This window comes from Rhinoraja longicauda, chromosome 8 (assembly GCF_053455715.1).
Source record: "Rhinoraja longicauda isolate Sanriku21f chromosome 8, sRhiLon1.1, whole genome shotgun sequence".
Lineage (NCBI taxonomy): Eukaryota > Metazoa > Chordata > Chondrichthyes > Rajiformes > Arhynchobatidae > Rhinoraja > Rhinoraja longicauda.
The window spans coordinates 46,686,694-46,701,287 of NC_135960.1; the positions used below are offsets into that span (position 1 = coordinate 46,686,694).

Sequence of the window (14,594 nt, forward strand, 5' to 3'; positions counted from 1 at the left end):
CCATTCCCAGATTTATAACCCCTGTTCTGAATTTAACACTTCAGACCAAACTCAGTCATTGAATAGACACAAAGTGCTGGAGTAACTCAGCGGGTCAGGCAACATCTCTGGTGAAAAAGGATGGGTGACGTTTCGGGTCAGGACCCTTCTTCAGACGTCTCCAGTCTGAAGAGGGGTGCCGACACGAAATTTCACCCGTCTTTTTTCTCCAGAGATGCTGCCTGACCCGCTGAGTTACTCCAGCTCTTTGCGTATATCTTTGGTAAGATAGATCTGCAGTTCTTTGTTCCTCACAAAGTCATTGGGTTTTATTTCTAAATACCAACCTATTCAGAGGAAAATCATTTTTCAACCCTATTTATATCAGTACTCTTTTCACATGGCTTTTATCTTAATGCATTGGTTCCAGTGTGGATTTTGAAGATGGCATCCCATGTTGACTGGCATCTTCATGCTGCTCTGCATGCTGCCAGCAAAGCACACAGACCTTTTATTTGCCTTATGGGTGTCTGTGCACGAACGTTGAGAATGCATCTCATTCCCCAGTAATTGTGTATAATACCAAACACCATAATTTGTTTTGTTGGTAACGAAAATATACGGATTTCATTTTCAAAATGTCTTATCTGATCACGGTGTAATGATCAGGAAAAAAATCTCAGTGAATGATACTTTATTGTCACATGTACGTAGACACTGTGAAATTCTTTAGGTTTTTTTGCATACATACACAAAGTATTTTAAAGGTGGTGATTGATGGATTCTTGATTAGGAAGGGTGTCATGGGTTGTGGGGAGAAGGCAGGAGAATGCAGTTGAGAGGGAAAGATAGATCAGTCATGATTGAATGGTGGAGTAGACTTGATGGGCCGAATGGCATAATTCTGCTCTTATAGCATATGAATTTATGAAAAGAGTCACCACGTTTTGGATGCTGGCAAAGTTACAAAACGTTGACAGTTTGTCCATTGCATCCAATATCTTTACCATATCATAGAGTCAGACTGTTGAAAGGTGTGGAAACTTGACTCTTTGGCCTCTTGTTTTGTCCTCTTTCATGAAGCATATGTTTTTTTGTTCTGGATGCACCTGAAAATGGTTATCTACCTCCCAAAGAAAGGACAATTAGGTAGATACACTCTTTTAAACCTTCCATTTCATTTATATATATTTACAATACGATCTGGAAGCTCTTTCATTGTTCACTATCTTTGTGTCCAGAAAGCAAACAATTTCCATTGGTATTGGTTTATTATTGTAATGTGTACTGAAGTACGTTGAAAAGTTTTGGTTTGTGTGCTATCCAATCATTTCCAAGCATACTATACATGAATACAGTCAAGTTGCATTTAAGTCTAGATGCCATTTCGGGTGGGAACCCTTCTTCAGACTGAATACTGCAGTCACACTGAAGTCTGAAGATGAATCCCAACCTGAAATATGTCTGAGTGTGAAGAAGGGTCCTGACTCAAAACATCGTCTGTCCATTCCCTCCACACATGCTGCCTGACTCGCTAAGTTGCTCCATCACTTTGTGTTTTTTTTCCTCACGATTCCAGCATCTGCAGTTCCATGCACAAGTCTAATTGGAAACTGGAGGAATATTAACATTAACTTATAAAAGATTTATTAAACAGTTTGAAAACAGTAAACACAGAGCACAATCAGCACATTGGTGATTATATTTACATAAAAAATGGCTATTACTTTATTTTTCAAATAAAATTAACCTGGAATAATAACATTTATGAACTGAAGCTAATTAATCTTCTGATTATTTCCAGCCTTTTATGTTTATATTTCTGCTTTCCAATATGTGTAATTGTCTAATTTCACTCAACCCTTTGTCCCGTTTTGTAACTGTACATCTAGTTTTAATTAATTTTCCATTGATGTCTCCATCTGTTTTGTTTTCATTAATCCATTATTTATCCTTGACACTTATGCTGCTTATGTTCCTGGCTTCTCAGTCCTAGACTGAATTGCTATTAAAACCTACCTTTTCAAATAACATTTCTGTACAATATAACTACGATTAGTATAAAGTAAACTGCCGTATAAATTGGAGCTTGAAAGTCAGTGGAGCAAAATGGAAATAACTTTGCGCCATCTTCCATTCAAGTTCAGTTTTCTTGCATTTGGATTGTTTGAGATGATAAAATGCAATAAATGGATACTTACCAGTCAGGCAGGAATTCATTACATGATGTGTAGGAGCTGCAGGTGCTGGTTTACACTGAGGATAGACACAAAATGCTGGAGTAATTCAGCGGGTCAGGCAACATCTCTAGAGAAAAGGAATAGGTGACGTTTCGCGTTGAGACCCTTCATCAGATTCAACTCGCCAGTCTGATGAAGAGTCTCGACCCAAAACATCATCTATTTCTTTTCTCCAGGGATGCTACCTGACCCGCTGGGTTACTCCAGCATTTTGTGTCTATATAATTTATTACATGGGTCTGAAGAAGGGTCCTGACCTAAAAAGTCACCTATCAATGTTCTCAAGATACTGCATGATCTGCTGAGTTACTCCACCACTTTGTGTCTTTTTTTACTTACCAGTCAATGGTGATTGAATGACTGCATTTGCTTTGATGCTGAATCTCCAGAAGGCAGTAATTAAAGTGTGTGTAAAAGCGTTAATGCTCTGTTGTTTAGATAACGACTTGACAGTATACAAATACATGAAAGTCACTTATTGCTAATAGGGTGCTATATCGTCCTAGTACGAACATGGGAACTGGAAATTATTTTTGATCTGTCTCTGTCTCTCTCTCTGGTTCAGCAATCTAGTTGAACAGTATTTCTGAAGACACAAGAGGCTGGAATCTTGAGCAAAACACAAAGTTTTGGGGGAACTCAGTGAGTCAGGCAGTTTCTGTGAATGAAATGGACTGATGATGCAACATGTCCCGACCCAAAAAGTCGCCTTTCCCTCCACAGATGCTGTCTGACCCATTGCGTTCCTCCAGCAATTTGTGTTTTGGCATAGTATTTCTATTCTTGCTCTGGCTGAGATCCACAAATTGGCATAATAAGATATCAGCTGATAATTTGAACGGTGTACTATTTGTGAACTTCTCCGAGTTTTCTTATCAGCTATATGTTGATAATGGTATGATAATATGATCTCCAAGCAATATTCCGGCAATTTTTTGATGGTTAAATTACAGTTTGTTCATGCTAATTAAAGTTTTGTATTTCTGACTTTGTGTCGAAACATTTCTTAATATTTCATTTGTAAAGTGTTGGAGTAACAGCAGCTCAGGCAGCATCTCTGGAGAACAGAGGTAAGTGATGTTTCGGGACTGGACCCCTCCTCAGTCACTATCCATGTTCTCCAGATATGCTGCCTGGCCTGCTAAATTACTCCAGCACTTTGTGTCCGTTTGTATATTAACCAGTAGTTACCTGTTTCAACACTAAGAATTATTCGGGTTTGTCCAACAGATCAAACCTATCAACACTTATGCTGAAACAACATGCATACCTGTTGCTTTACAGGAGCACACTCTTTCCTTCTAATTGCCTCAGTTCTAATGGCCAAACTGTTTATAGGTTCATAAGTAGGCCAATCGGCCCATTGAGTCTACTCTGCCATTCAATCATGGCTGATCTATCTTTCCCTCTCAACCCCATTCTCCTGCCTTCTCCCCATAACCGTTGACACCCTTACAAATCAAGAATCTGTCAATCTCGGCCTTATAAATACCCAAATGACGGCCTCCACAGCCGTCTGTGGCAAAATTAATTTAACAGATTCTCCATGCTCTGACTAAAGAAATTCCACCTCATCCCCTTTCTAAAGGTCCGTCCTTTTATTCTGAGGCTGTGCCCTCTGGTCCTAGACTTTTCCACTAGTGGAAACATCTCCTCCACATCCACTCTATCCAGGCCTTTCACTATTAGGTAAGTTTCAATGAGGTAATTTTGGCAAACTATATAGGAAAATATTCTGAGCCATGGTCATAGACTGATGTAACACAGAAACAGACCTTTCGGCCCGACTTTTCCATGCCAACCATGATGCCCACCACTCCCTTCTGACTAAAGAAATTCCTCCTCATCTCCTTTCTAAAGGTGCGTCCTTTTATCCTGAGGCTGTGCCCTCTGGTCCTAGAGCTTCCCACCAGTGGAAACATCCTGTCCACATCCACTCTATTCAGGCTTTCCACAATCTCCTCCTTCCTCCAGCCCTTAGGTATCTAATCAAAACTGCATCCAGCTGTTCCCTCTTTCCTGACGCAACTGTTTGTTTTGGGTACGGAATTCCTGTAAGCAGGCAGGACGTCATGAGATGCCACCAGGCGACGAATTTCTGCTTGAAGAAGTCTTCGACAAAGAATCCCAGTGGGAAGCAGAGAAGTGACTGCCAACAGATCGACTGTGCAGGGGTGCACTGAGCAGTTGCTAGCAGTGATTTATTTGTCAAATTACTGGTTCATTGAATATTTGTGCTGCAAAAGAAAGTAAGACATATTGATTTGTCTGGCTATGCAGGGTTTCGCCTTCATTCCTTTTATGTCTTGAACTTAGTGGCTGACCTGTCTGGCAGACTCGATTTCTGATAGATTTTCCACTAGCCAGTCTTCCCTTGACATTACAAATAATAACCAAGTAAAATCAATACTGCCACGTGTAATTTTGTGGCATCGAAAGAAGACCAAATGTCAGAAGCTCACCTCCCATTTTGGGTTAGAAGAGCACTGTGAGAGATTTCACACTGCACATCTTGGGATGCAATACATGTGCGAGGTTCCCATTCCATGCAAGTTCTACCCCAAGAAATCACAGAAGGATACACTCATGTTCCTCTGATCTGTTCAATCAGAGCTTTTCATGTTCCAGTAGCAGAATTAGGCCATTCGGCCCATCGGCACGGTAGCGCAGCGGTAGAGTTGCTGCTTTACAGCGAATGCAGCGCCGGAGACTCAGGTTCGATCCTGACTACGGGTGCTGCACTGTAAGGAGTTTGTACGTTCTCCCCGTGACCTGCGTGGGTTTTCTCCGAGATCTTCGGTTTCCTCCCACACTCCAAAGACGTACAGGTATGTAGGTTAATTGGCTGGGTAAATGTAAAAATTGTCCCTAGTGGGTGTAGGATAGTGTTAATGTACGGGGATCACTGGGCGGCACGGACTTGGAGGGCCGAAAAGGCCTGTTTCCGGCTGTATATATATGATATGATATGATATGATAAGTCTACTCCACCATTCAATCATGGCTGATCTATCTTTCCCTCTAAACCCCATTTTACTGCCTTCTCCCCATAACCCCGACACCCTTGCTAATCAAGAATCTGTTCATCTCTGTCTTAAAAATATCCATTGACTTGGCCTCCACAGCTGCCTGTGGCAATGAATTCCACAGATTCACCACCATCTGACTAAAGAAATCCCTCCTCATCTCCTTTCGAAAGGAGCGTCCTTTTATTCTGAGGCTATGGCCTCTGGTCCTAGACTCTCCCACAAGTGGAAACATCCTCTCCACATCCGTGCCATCCAGGCATTTTACTATTCGGTAAGTTTTCACATTACTTGGGTAGTACAACATCCCACTACATCTCAAGCCGAGTCGTTTATTATATGTGCAGTGAGGTACAGGTATAATGAAAATCTTGCTTGTAGCAGCATCATAGACCAGGAACTCACCTGAACACACAAAAACATTATTTACACATAAATTACACACAAAAATTCTGCAATAAAGTAGAAAGAAAAAAAATTGTGCTAAAGAACAAGGTGTTAGGAGAAAGAACAAGCTCATGGTCACAAAACACTGGAGTAGCTCAGCAGGTCAGGCAGCATCTCTGGAGAACATGGATAGGTGACGTTTCAGGTCAGGACCCTTTTTCAGACTGAAGGTCTGAAGAAGGGTCTCGTCCTGAAACATCACCTATCCATTTTCTCCACAGATGCTGCCTGTTCCATTAAACTACTTCAGCACTTTGTGCCCTTTTGTGTAAACCAGCATCAGCAATTCCTTGTTTTTACATAGTGCAAGGGGTAGACCACTTTTGAGGTGGGATTAGGGATGTGAGGGTCTGTTCAAGAACCCTATAATTGTAGGAGAGTAGCTGTTCTTCAACTTGGTGACGTGGACCTTCAGGCTTCTGTATCGTCCGCCCAATGGTTGAATGGAGAAGAAGGCATGGTCTGTTTAGTAGGGATCCTTGATGATACATGCTGCTGTCTCGAGGCAGCGCCTCAGGTAGCTGCTTTCAAAGGTGGGGACCTTTAAAAAAACATTTTAACAGGGCCTGTTTTCACGCTCTATGACTCTATGTGATACGGCAGCAGCAATAGAGAGAAACAGTATTAACATTTCAGGCAATAATCTTGCATCAGAATGTTCTCTCCCAGGAAACTGCAGGAGATGCTCAGCAGTGTGGAGAGACGAGAGACTGCAGAAGCTGGAATGCGAGCAAAATACAAAATGCTGGAGGAACTCAGAGGGTCAGAGGCAGTATCTTTGGAGGAAATGGACAGACAATGATTCCGGTCGGGATCCTTCTTTAGACTGAGGAAGGATCCTGACCTGCAACATTGATTATCCATTCCTTTCACAGCTGCCTGACCCGCTTAGTCACTCCAGCACTTTGTGTGTTACACAAGATTCAAGCATTTGCAGTTCCTTGTGTGTCCAGATTGAAGCAAGATTGATCTAAAGTTTCAGAGGAACACCGTCGAATGCTGACGGAAACAAAATGCTGGAGTAACTTGGTGGCTAAGGCAGCATCCCTGAATAACATGGATAGGTGGTGTTTCAGGTCAGTACCCTTCTGTGTCATCTTATAGATGACCCGAAATGTCACCTATCCATGTTCTTTAGAAATTCTGTCTGACTTGCTGAGTTACTCCAGCACTTTGTGTCCTTTTTTGATAAACCAGCATCTACATTTCTTTGTTCCTTTCATCAAACACTTTGAGCTTTCCTTGTGGGACTTAAGAAGGAGTGAGAATGAACAGGGGGAAGTAAAACCCCCTACTGTTTTTGCTACATATTAAGGATTTAGGTCTGCATTTATTGAGCAAAGCAGAATCTATATCTTCCAGGAACATATCATCCAGGGAACAATCAGATGTTTATTTCACTATCTGTTGGCAGATGGCTTGGCCACTTCTTTCTAAAATATTTCATGGAGATGTTTACCCTGCCCCTTTTGGCAGCTGGCATTTCATGGAAACAGAACATGATGTTAACTTGAGTGTTTTATGAAATCATTTTTTGGCACAAGATCAATGTTCTGGGAATTCTTTTATCTTTTAGAAGGCAATTGCATTGATGTCAAAATCATTTTTTGTATTTTCTAGAACTTCTTTTCAACATTTATTAACTATTAGTGAGGTGAACTTCCCTCCCAACCTTGATGGACTTTCACATACACTCCCTGCACACCCAGTGCAATTTTACAGAGGCCAATTAAACCTGTACGTCATTGGGATGTGGGAGGAAACCGGAGCACCTGGAGGAAACCCACAGAGTCAAACGTGCAAACTCCACCTGAGGTCAGGGTCGAAACTGGGTCTCTGGTGCTGTGAGGCAGTGGCTTTAACAGCTGCACTGCTGTGCCCGTTGTTACAATAGTTCATGCTCTTTTTCTTCATATGCCTTGCATTCTGAGTTTTAACAATATTCAAAGTCACTGATTTACAGATTTTGCAGGGAACCGCAGAATATTGATCAGTACAACTGGCAGAAATCCAACAATGCCATTTAATTTAAAACACAATTTGGCTTAATGGGGCACCATAAATCAATGTCTTGCACTGTTATAGTAACAGGCGGCACACCTTTAATGCTGGGCAAGCAATAACCCAGGAGGTCTGCCAATATATGATACAAATCCCACAAACATATTTGTAAGGCGAGGTTGGGCAAGCTCGGACTTTATTCCTTGGAGCACAGGTGATCTTACAGAGAGGTGATCTTACAGAGGTGTATAAAAACATGAAGGGAATAGAGGGGGTACATACATCGGGTACTTTACTCAGGATGGGAGAATCAAAATCGTTTCATAAGTTATAAGAGCAGAATTAAGCCATTCAGCCCATCATGTCTACTCCGCCAGTCAATCATGGCTGATCTATCTTTCCCTCTAAACCCTATTCTCCTGCCTTCTCCCCATAACCCCTGACACCCTTACTAATCAAGAAATCTGTCAATCTCTGCCTTAAAAATACCCAACGACTTGGCTTCCAAGCCACCTGTGGCAATTAATTCCACAGATTCACCCCCCTCTGACTAAAAAAAATATGCTAAAGGTGATGGGGGAAGATTTAATAAGATTTAATACAAACCCAAGGGACAACTTTTCACCCAGGGGGGTGGTGGGTATATGGAATGAGCTGCCAGAGGAACAGCAGAGGAGGGGTGGCACAGCGGTAGAGTTGCTGTCTTACAGCCCCAGAGACCCAGGTAAATTGTGACTACGGGTGATGTCTGTACGTAGTTTGTACGTTCTCTCTGCGACTGCCTGGGTTTTTCTGGGTGCCCTGGTTTCCCCCCACACTCCAAAGATGTACAGGTTTGTAGGTTGATTGGCTTTGGTAAAATTATAAATTGTGCAGTGGGCTGAAGGACCTGTTTTGGTGCTGTATCTCTAAAGGTGGTAGTTGAGGCGGGTACGATAACAGCTTTTAAAAGGCACTTCTAGAAACAAGGAACTGCAGAAGATGGTTTACAAAAATAGACACAAAGTGCAGAGTAACTCATCAGGTTAGGTAGCATCTGTGGAAACATCATCTATCCATGGAGGGCCTGAAGAAGGGTTCCAACCCAAAACGTCACCTCCTCCTTGTCTCCAGAGATGCTGCCTGACCTGCTGGGTACTCCAACACTTTGTGTCCTTTAAAAGACGCTTGGACAGGAAAGATTTAACGGGATATGGGGCAAACCCGGGTAAATGGGATTAACTTAGATGGGGCATTTTAGTCGGCATGGACGGGTTGGGCCGAAGGGTCCGTTTCCATGCTGCATGACTATGAATCTATACATTAAATCAAACATTCTTGCAAAATGTCATGCATATTAAATTCTTAATTTGGTTAAAATGTAAGTAATCAGTGGCGTTTGAGTACTCAATTGGTGTAGGCTTCCTATCTACAGGTGCGTTGAAAAGGACACATCTCGTCATAAACTTTATCGAAATAAATATTTATGGTTGAAAAGTACAACCGGATTGGCGTTCCTGAAATTTGCAACCGAGCAGGAATGTAATCGTGTCGTCTGAAGAGACTGTCTGAGATTTAATTGGCCCGAGTCCCCATCTTCCTCGCCTTAGGTGTCTGTTCGGGGGAGTTTTGGACAAAGAGGAAATGATGTGGTAATGAGGGCTTGGTAATTAGTCTGGGAGAACGATCAGAGGGAGGGAGGGAGAGAGAGAGAGAGAGAGAGAGAGAGAGAGAGAGATTGTCGCTTTAACAAGGCGGAGGGGAGAGGAGAGAGGCAGAGAGTTTAAAAAAAAAAAAGCAACGCAGTGGAAACCACATCGTAGGTCTGGCTTGTCAGCCTCACATTTCGTTTAGTCCAGAAGCAATGCAGTGATCGCGATAAGAAAAAACAAAACCCTCCCAAACTTGAAGTCCTGGAATAACAATGCCGGCTGAATTTGGTTGAGGAGAGATTGGAATCGGCACTGCTGCAAGCGGGCGTCTTCGTCTTGTTGGTCTTTTCATGGCCGGTTCAATGGGTGAACATTGTGCTTTGAGCAGTGGCGGAGCTCGGGGGGAGGTTTAAATTGATATCCGCCTCATTTCCCAGGAGGAAACGCGACTTCCCAAGAGGTAGGTTAAAACTTCTAATAAACTTGAATCCCACGATCGGACTTGCGGGGAGGAATCACGAACAACCACACATATTTTTTTCCGCTTAATCTCCAGGTAACCTTGGAATCGATGTTTCCCCTTTGTATCCGGGTGGTGGTTTGGGAGGAGGGGGGGGGGGGGGGGGGGGGGAACAAATCCCGGCCAAGTTATTTTGCAAGTTTTGATCCCGTTGTAGCAAAAGCTGGAATGCCAATTTATTTCTGGCAGCCCCGAACAACTGCGGCCACAGCTGTTACACATTACAGTGCTAAGTTTTACATTTCTCTGCAATGGGGGTGAATGAGGGAGTGTATTCAGACTCCTGGGATCCATGCAGTTAATGCAAACCCTAACCTAACTCAACTCACCTCACCTCCCGTGTCTCTTTTTGGTTTAAATGGCGGCCTGAAGTCCCAACTAACCTGGGGTTGTGTGTCGAATTACACTCGCCCGTCCTTTCTGTTGCAGGGTCTAAAGTAAATGTCCAGTCTGATCGAGTTCAATGGGTCGTCACTAATTACTGATTGAGAATATAACGTGCTTTACACGCTATATTTCCTATTGCACAATATCACAGGCCATTACTGAACAATGTGACCAAAGAACACGGACCTCGATAGTGGTAGGAGAAGGTATAGGTTTACTCTTTTTGTTTCTCTCAACTAAAACAAAGCGTCTGCCCTCAAAGTGTTTAGCCTATTCGTACTCTGTGCGTGCATTAACAGTATTCTCTGCAGGACTGTAGAATCAGTCATACAGTGAGGAAAAAAAACCTTCGGCCCTACTTGTCCACACCCACCAACTTGTCCATTTACATTAGTCCTACTTCTACTTTGAGGAAAGAGTGTCTGAATAAGGGTCCCAGCCCCAAACGTCACCAGGCCATTTCCTCCACAGATGCTGCCTGACCTACCGATTTCCACCACCACTTTGTGTTATACTGCAAATTTGGGTCAAATTCTACTGCTTGGCGGTTTTGAGCGGAATCCTCTTGGTTTCCTGGATGTCATTCTGTTATTCCTGAAACAGGACTTGACCCCCTCTGCTTCTTGTCCAGAGATTTCAGGAAAGACCATTGGAGCCCTTAGTTTTCCCCACATTGACTACACTCCGTTCTATGTTCAGTATTTCTTTCCAGCTCAGAGCTTGCCTCTCCCTACTTGTTTGGTCAAACAACTCCCAATATTAAACTGATGTCAGAAATGTCACCAAGCTGATGATTTAAAAAAAGGGGGTATGAGGAGGATGCAGATGAGCTTTGGGGATGTATATAAAATTATGAGTGGCATAGATGGGGTAGACAGTCAGAACATTTTCCCCAGCATGGAAATGTTAAAGACTAGAAGGCGTAGCCTTAAGGCGAGAGGGGCAAAGTTTAAAGGAGATGTGCTGAGAGTGGTGAGTGCCTGGAACATGCTGCCATGGGTGGTGGTGGAGGCAGATACGATAGTGGTGTTTAAGAGGCTTTTAGACAGGAACATGGATATGCAGAGAATGGAGGGATATGGATCACATGCATGCAGATGAGATTAGTTTAATTTGGCAACATGTTCGGCATGGATATTGTGGGCCAAAGGGCCTGTTCCTATGCTATACTGTTTTATGTCCTCTGTATTCAGGTTAGATGGGCAAGAACAATTCAGATGGAACGTAATGTTGAAGAGTATGTGGGCATTCACTTGGTAAAAGAAGAAACTTTAAAACAAATGGCTAGTTATTGGTTTAAAATGAACACCAATGTCCTCTGTACATATATCAGTGAACTATATGTATATCAGTGAACTAAAATGCAGGTCCAGAACTGCCTTATTCGTAGAAGTCTGATTCAGAATTAGCTTCCTCAGAAGACAGATTCAGAACTGCCTTACTCATGGAAGGTATTGGTGGAAGGGTGTTATTCTGGCTGGTGGTCTGTGTCCGGTGGAGTTTGCAAGGATCTCTGCTGGGACTTCTGTTTGTGATTACAATTATGTCCAAGTCATTTTTTATATAAATGGGATGGTTAGTAAGTTTGCAGACAACACCAAAATTGGTGGATTTGTGGACTGAGAGAAAGGCCGTGTCAAAGGATATATTGGAAAATGGAAAGGGACTTGGCAGATTGAGTTTCATCTGAGAGAGTGTGACGTGTTGCACCTTAGGAGATCGAATGTATGGTGAAAGTATATGGTTAATGGCAGGACCTTTGAAAGCATTGATATACAGCGGGATTTTGTGGTCCAAGCCCGTAGCTCCCAGAAAGTGGCAACATGAGTAGATAGAGTGGTAAAGACGATGTGTGGTTTGCTTGTCTTCATCGGTCGGGGCATTGAGTATAACAGTCAGCAAGTTGATTTGTGATCTTATAGAACTTTGGATAGGCCACGTTTTAATATCATGTGCAGTTCTGGTCACACAGTACAGGAAGGCTTATTGGAGGTCTGGAGATGATGCAGAAGAGGTTTACCAGAATGCTGCCTAGATTTCAGGGCATTAGTTAGAAAAGGTTGGGCAAATTGATTGCTCCCTCGAGTATCAGAGACTGTATAAAATTTTGAGAGACATAGATTTGGTAGACAGTCAGAACCTTTCCCCAGGTGGAAGTATCAAGGACTAGAGTCATGGCTTTCAGGTGAGAGGGGTAAAATATATAGATGTGCAGGGAAAGCTTTTTGTTTTGCACAGAATGTTGGGTGCCTGGAACGTGCTGCCAGGGGTGCTGGGTGGTGGTGGAGGTGGAGGCAGATACAGTTTAGTTTATCGTTACGTGTACCGAGGTACAGTGAAACGCTTTTGTTGCGTGCTTTCCAATCAGCAGAAAGACAATACATGATTAAAATCGAGCCATGTGCAGTGTATAGATACATGATAAAGCAATAACGTTTAGTGCAAGGTAAAGCTAGCAAAGTCCGACCAAGGATAGTCCGAGGGTCACCAATGAGATAGATAGTAGTTCAGCACTGTTCTCATATGGTAGTGGTGTTTGAGGCTTTTAGATAGGCACATGGGTATGGAGGGGTTTGGATCATGTGGAGGCAGAGTTTAATCTGGCATTGTCATAAGGTCATAAGTGATCGGAGTAGAATTAGGCCATTCGGCCCATCAAGTCTACTCTACCATTCAATCATGGCTGATCTATCTCTCCCTCCTGATCCCATTCTCCTGGCCTCTCCCCATAACCTCTGACACCTGTACTAATCAAAAATCTATCTATCTCTGCCTTAAAAATATCCACTGACTTGGCCTCTACAGCCTATGAGATCGAATGGTCTGTTCCTGTGGTATAATGTTCTGTGTTCTCTGTATAGCAAGCAATTAATAAGCCAAACGGAATATTAGCCTTTAATGCAACAGGATTTAAGTAAGAGAATGGAGATAAGCACAAAGTACTGGAGTAACTCAATGGGTCAGACAGCATGTCTGGAGAAAAAGGATGGGTGATGTTTTGTGTCTGGACCCTTCATCAGACCCTGATTTCCCCCATCCTTTGTCTCCAGATATGCTGCCTGACCTGCTGAGTTACTCTAGCACTATGTGTTTATCTTCAGTATAAACCAGCATCTGCAGTTCCTTTCTACACTAAGAATGGAGATGTCTTGTTCCAGTTGAATAGGGTCCTCCTGAGACCACATCTGGAATATTGAGTATTCCTCTCCGAGGAGGGATATGTTAGCAATGGTTGAAGTTAGCAGAAGGTCACTGGATTGATTTCTGGGATAGGCCTGTCATAGGAGAACAGATTAAGCAGACTATGCCTGAACATTAGAAATAAGAAACTGTAGCTGCAGCTTCATACACAAAAGGACACAGAATGCTGGAGTAACTGAGCAGATCAAGCAGCATAGAAACAGAAAATAGGTGCAGGAGTAGGCCATTCGGCCCTTCGAGCCTGCACCGCCATTCAATATGATCATGGCTGATCATCCAGCTCAGTAACCTGTACCTGCCTTCTCTCCATACCCCCTGATCCCTTTAGCCACAAGGGCCACATCTAACTCCCTCTTAAATATAGCCAATTAACTGGCCTCAACTACCTTCTGTGGCAGAGAATTCCACAGACTCACCACTCTCTGTGTGGAGCATCTCTGGGGAGCATGGATAGGTGACATTTGGGAAGATGGGTCTCAACCTGAAACATCACTCATCCATGTTCTCCAGCGATGCTGCCTGACCTGCTGGGTTACTCCAGCACTTTGTGTCCTATTATGCCTGAACTTTCTTGCGGAGAATAAGAATGATCTCATTTAAAACGTACAGGCCTCAACATGGTTGCTATTTCACCTGCATGACTAGAACCAGGGGTCAAAATTCTCAGAACAAGGGATGGTAGTGAGAATTGTCTTCACCCTGAGGGTGGGAATTTTTGAATTCTCAGTCCAAGGAGGTTGCGAATGTACAGTTGCTGAGTTGCCCAAGTTCAAAGGTCAAAAGGTTTTGGATATTAAGATAATTGAGAGATTATGGGCTCAGTACAGGAAAGTAATACTGAAGTAAAAGATCAACCTCAATATTGAAAGGCAGAGCAGGTATAATAGACCAAATGTTTTTTATTTTGCCCCAATTTGTGTTCTCCGACTTGTGTACATGTGACAATAAAAAGTATCATCGTTCATTCATCATGATATCTTTCATTGATCATTTGATACATCAAGTTGCTGCTGGCTGATCTGGAGCAATTGCTTCAATACCATTTCTCCCACTTATTTTCCTACAATTTATCTAATGTAGAATGGGCCCTTTGTCCCATAATGTCCATGCTACAAGTGATACCAATTTAAACTAATCTCTTCCTGCACATGATCCACACCCT

General features: G+C 42.8%; 1 protein-coding gene across 2 annotated transcripts in view; it reads left to right on the plus strand.

Moving 5' to 3' along the window:
• The first annotated feature begins 9,373 nt into the window (after positions 1 to 9,373).
• Positions 9,374 to 14,594, plus strand: part of LOC144595929 (activin receptor type-1-like) — a 44,926-nt gene continuing 39,705 nt past the window's right edge. For both annotated transcript variants that reach the window (XM_078403859.1, XM_078403860.1), the window contains exon 1: positions 9,374 to 9,784. The gene's annotated coding sequence lies outside the window, so the exon portion shown is untranslated. The remainder of the gene's footprint in view (positions 9,785 to 14,594) is intronic.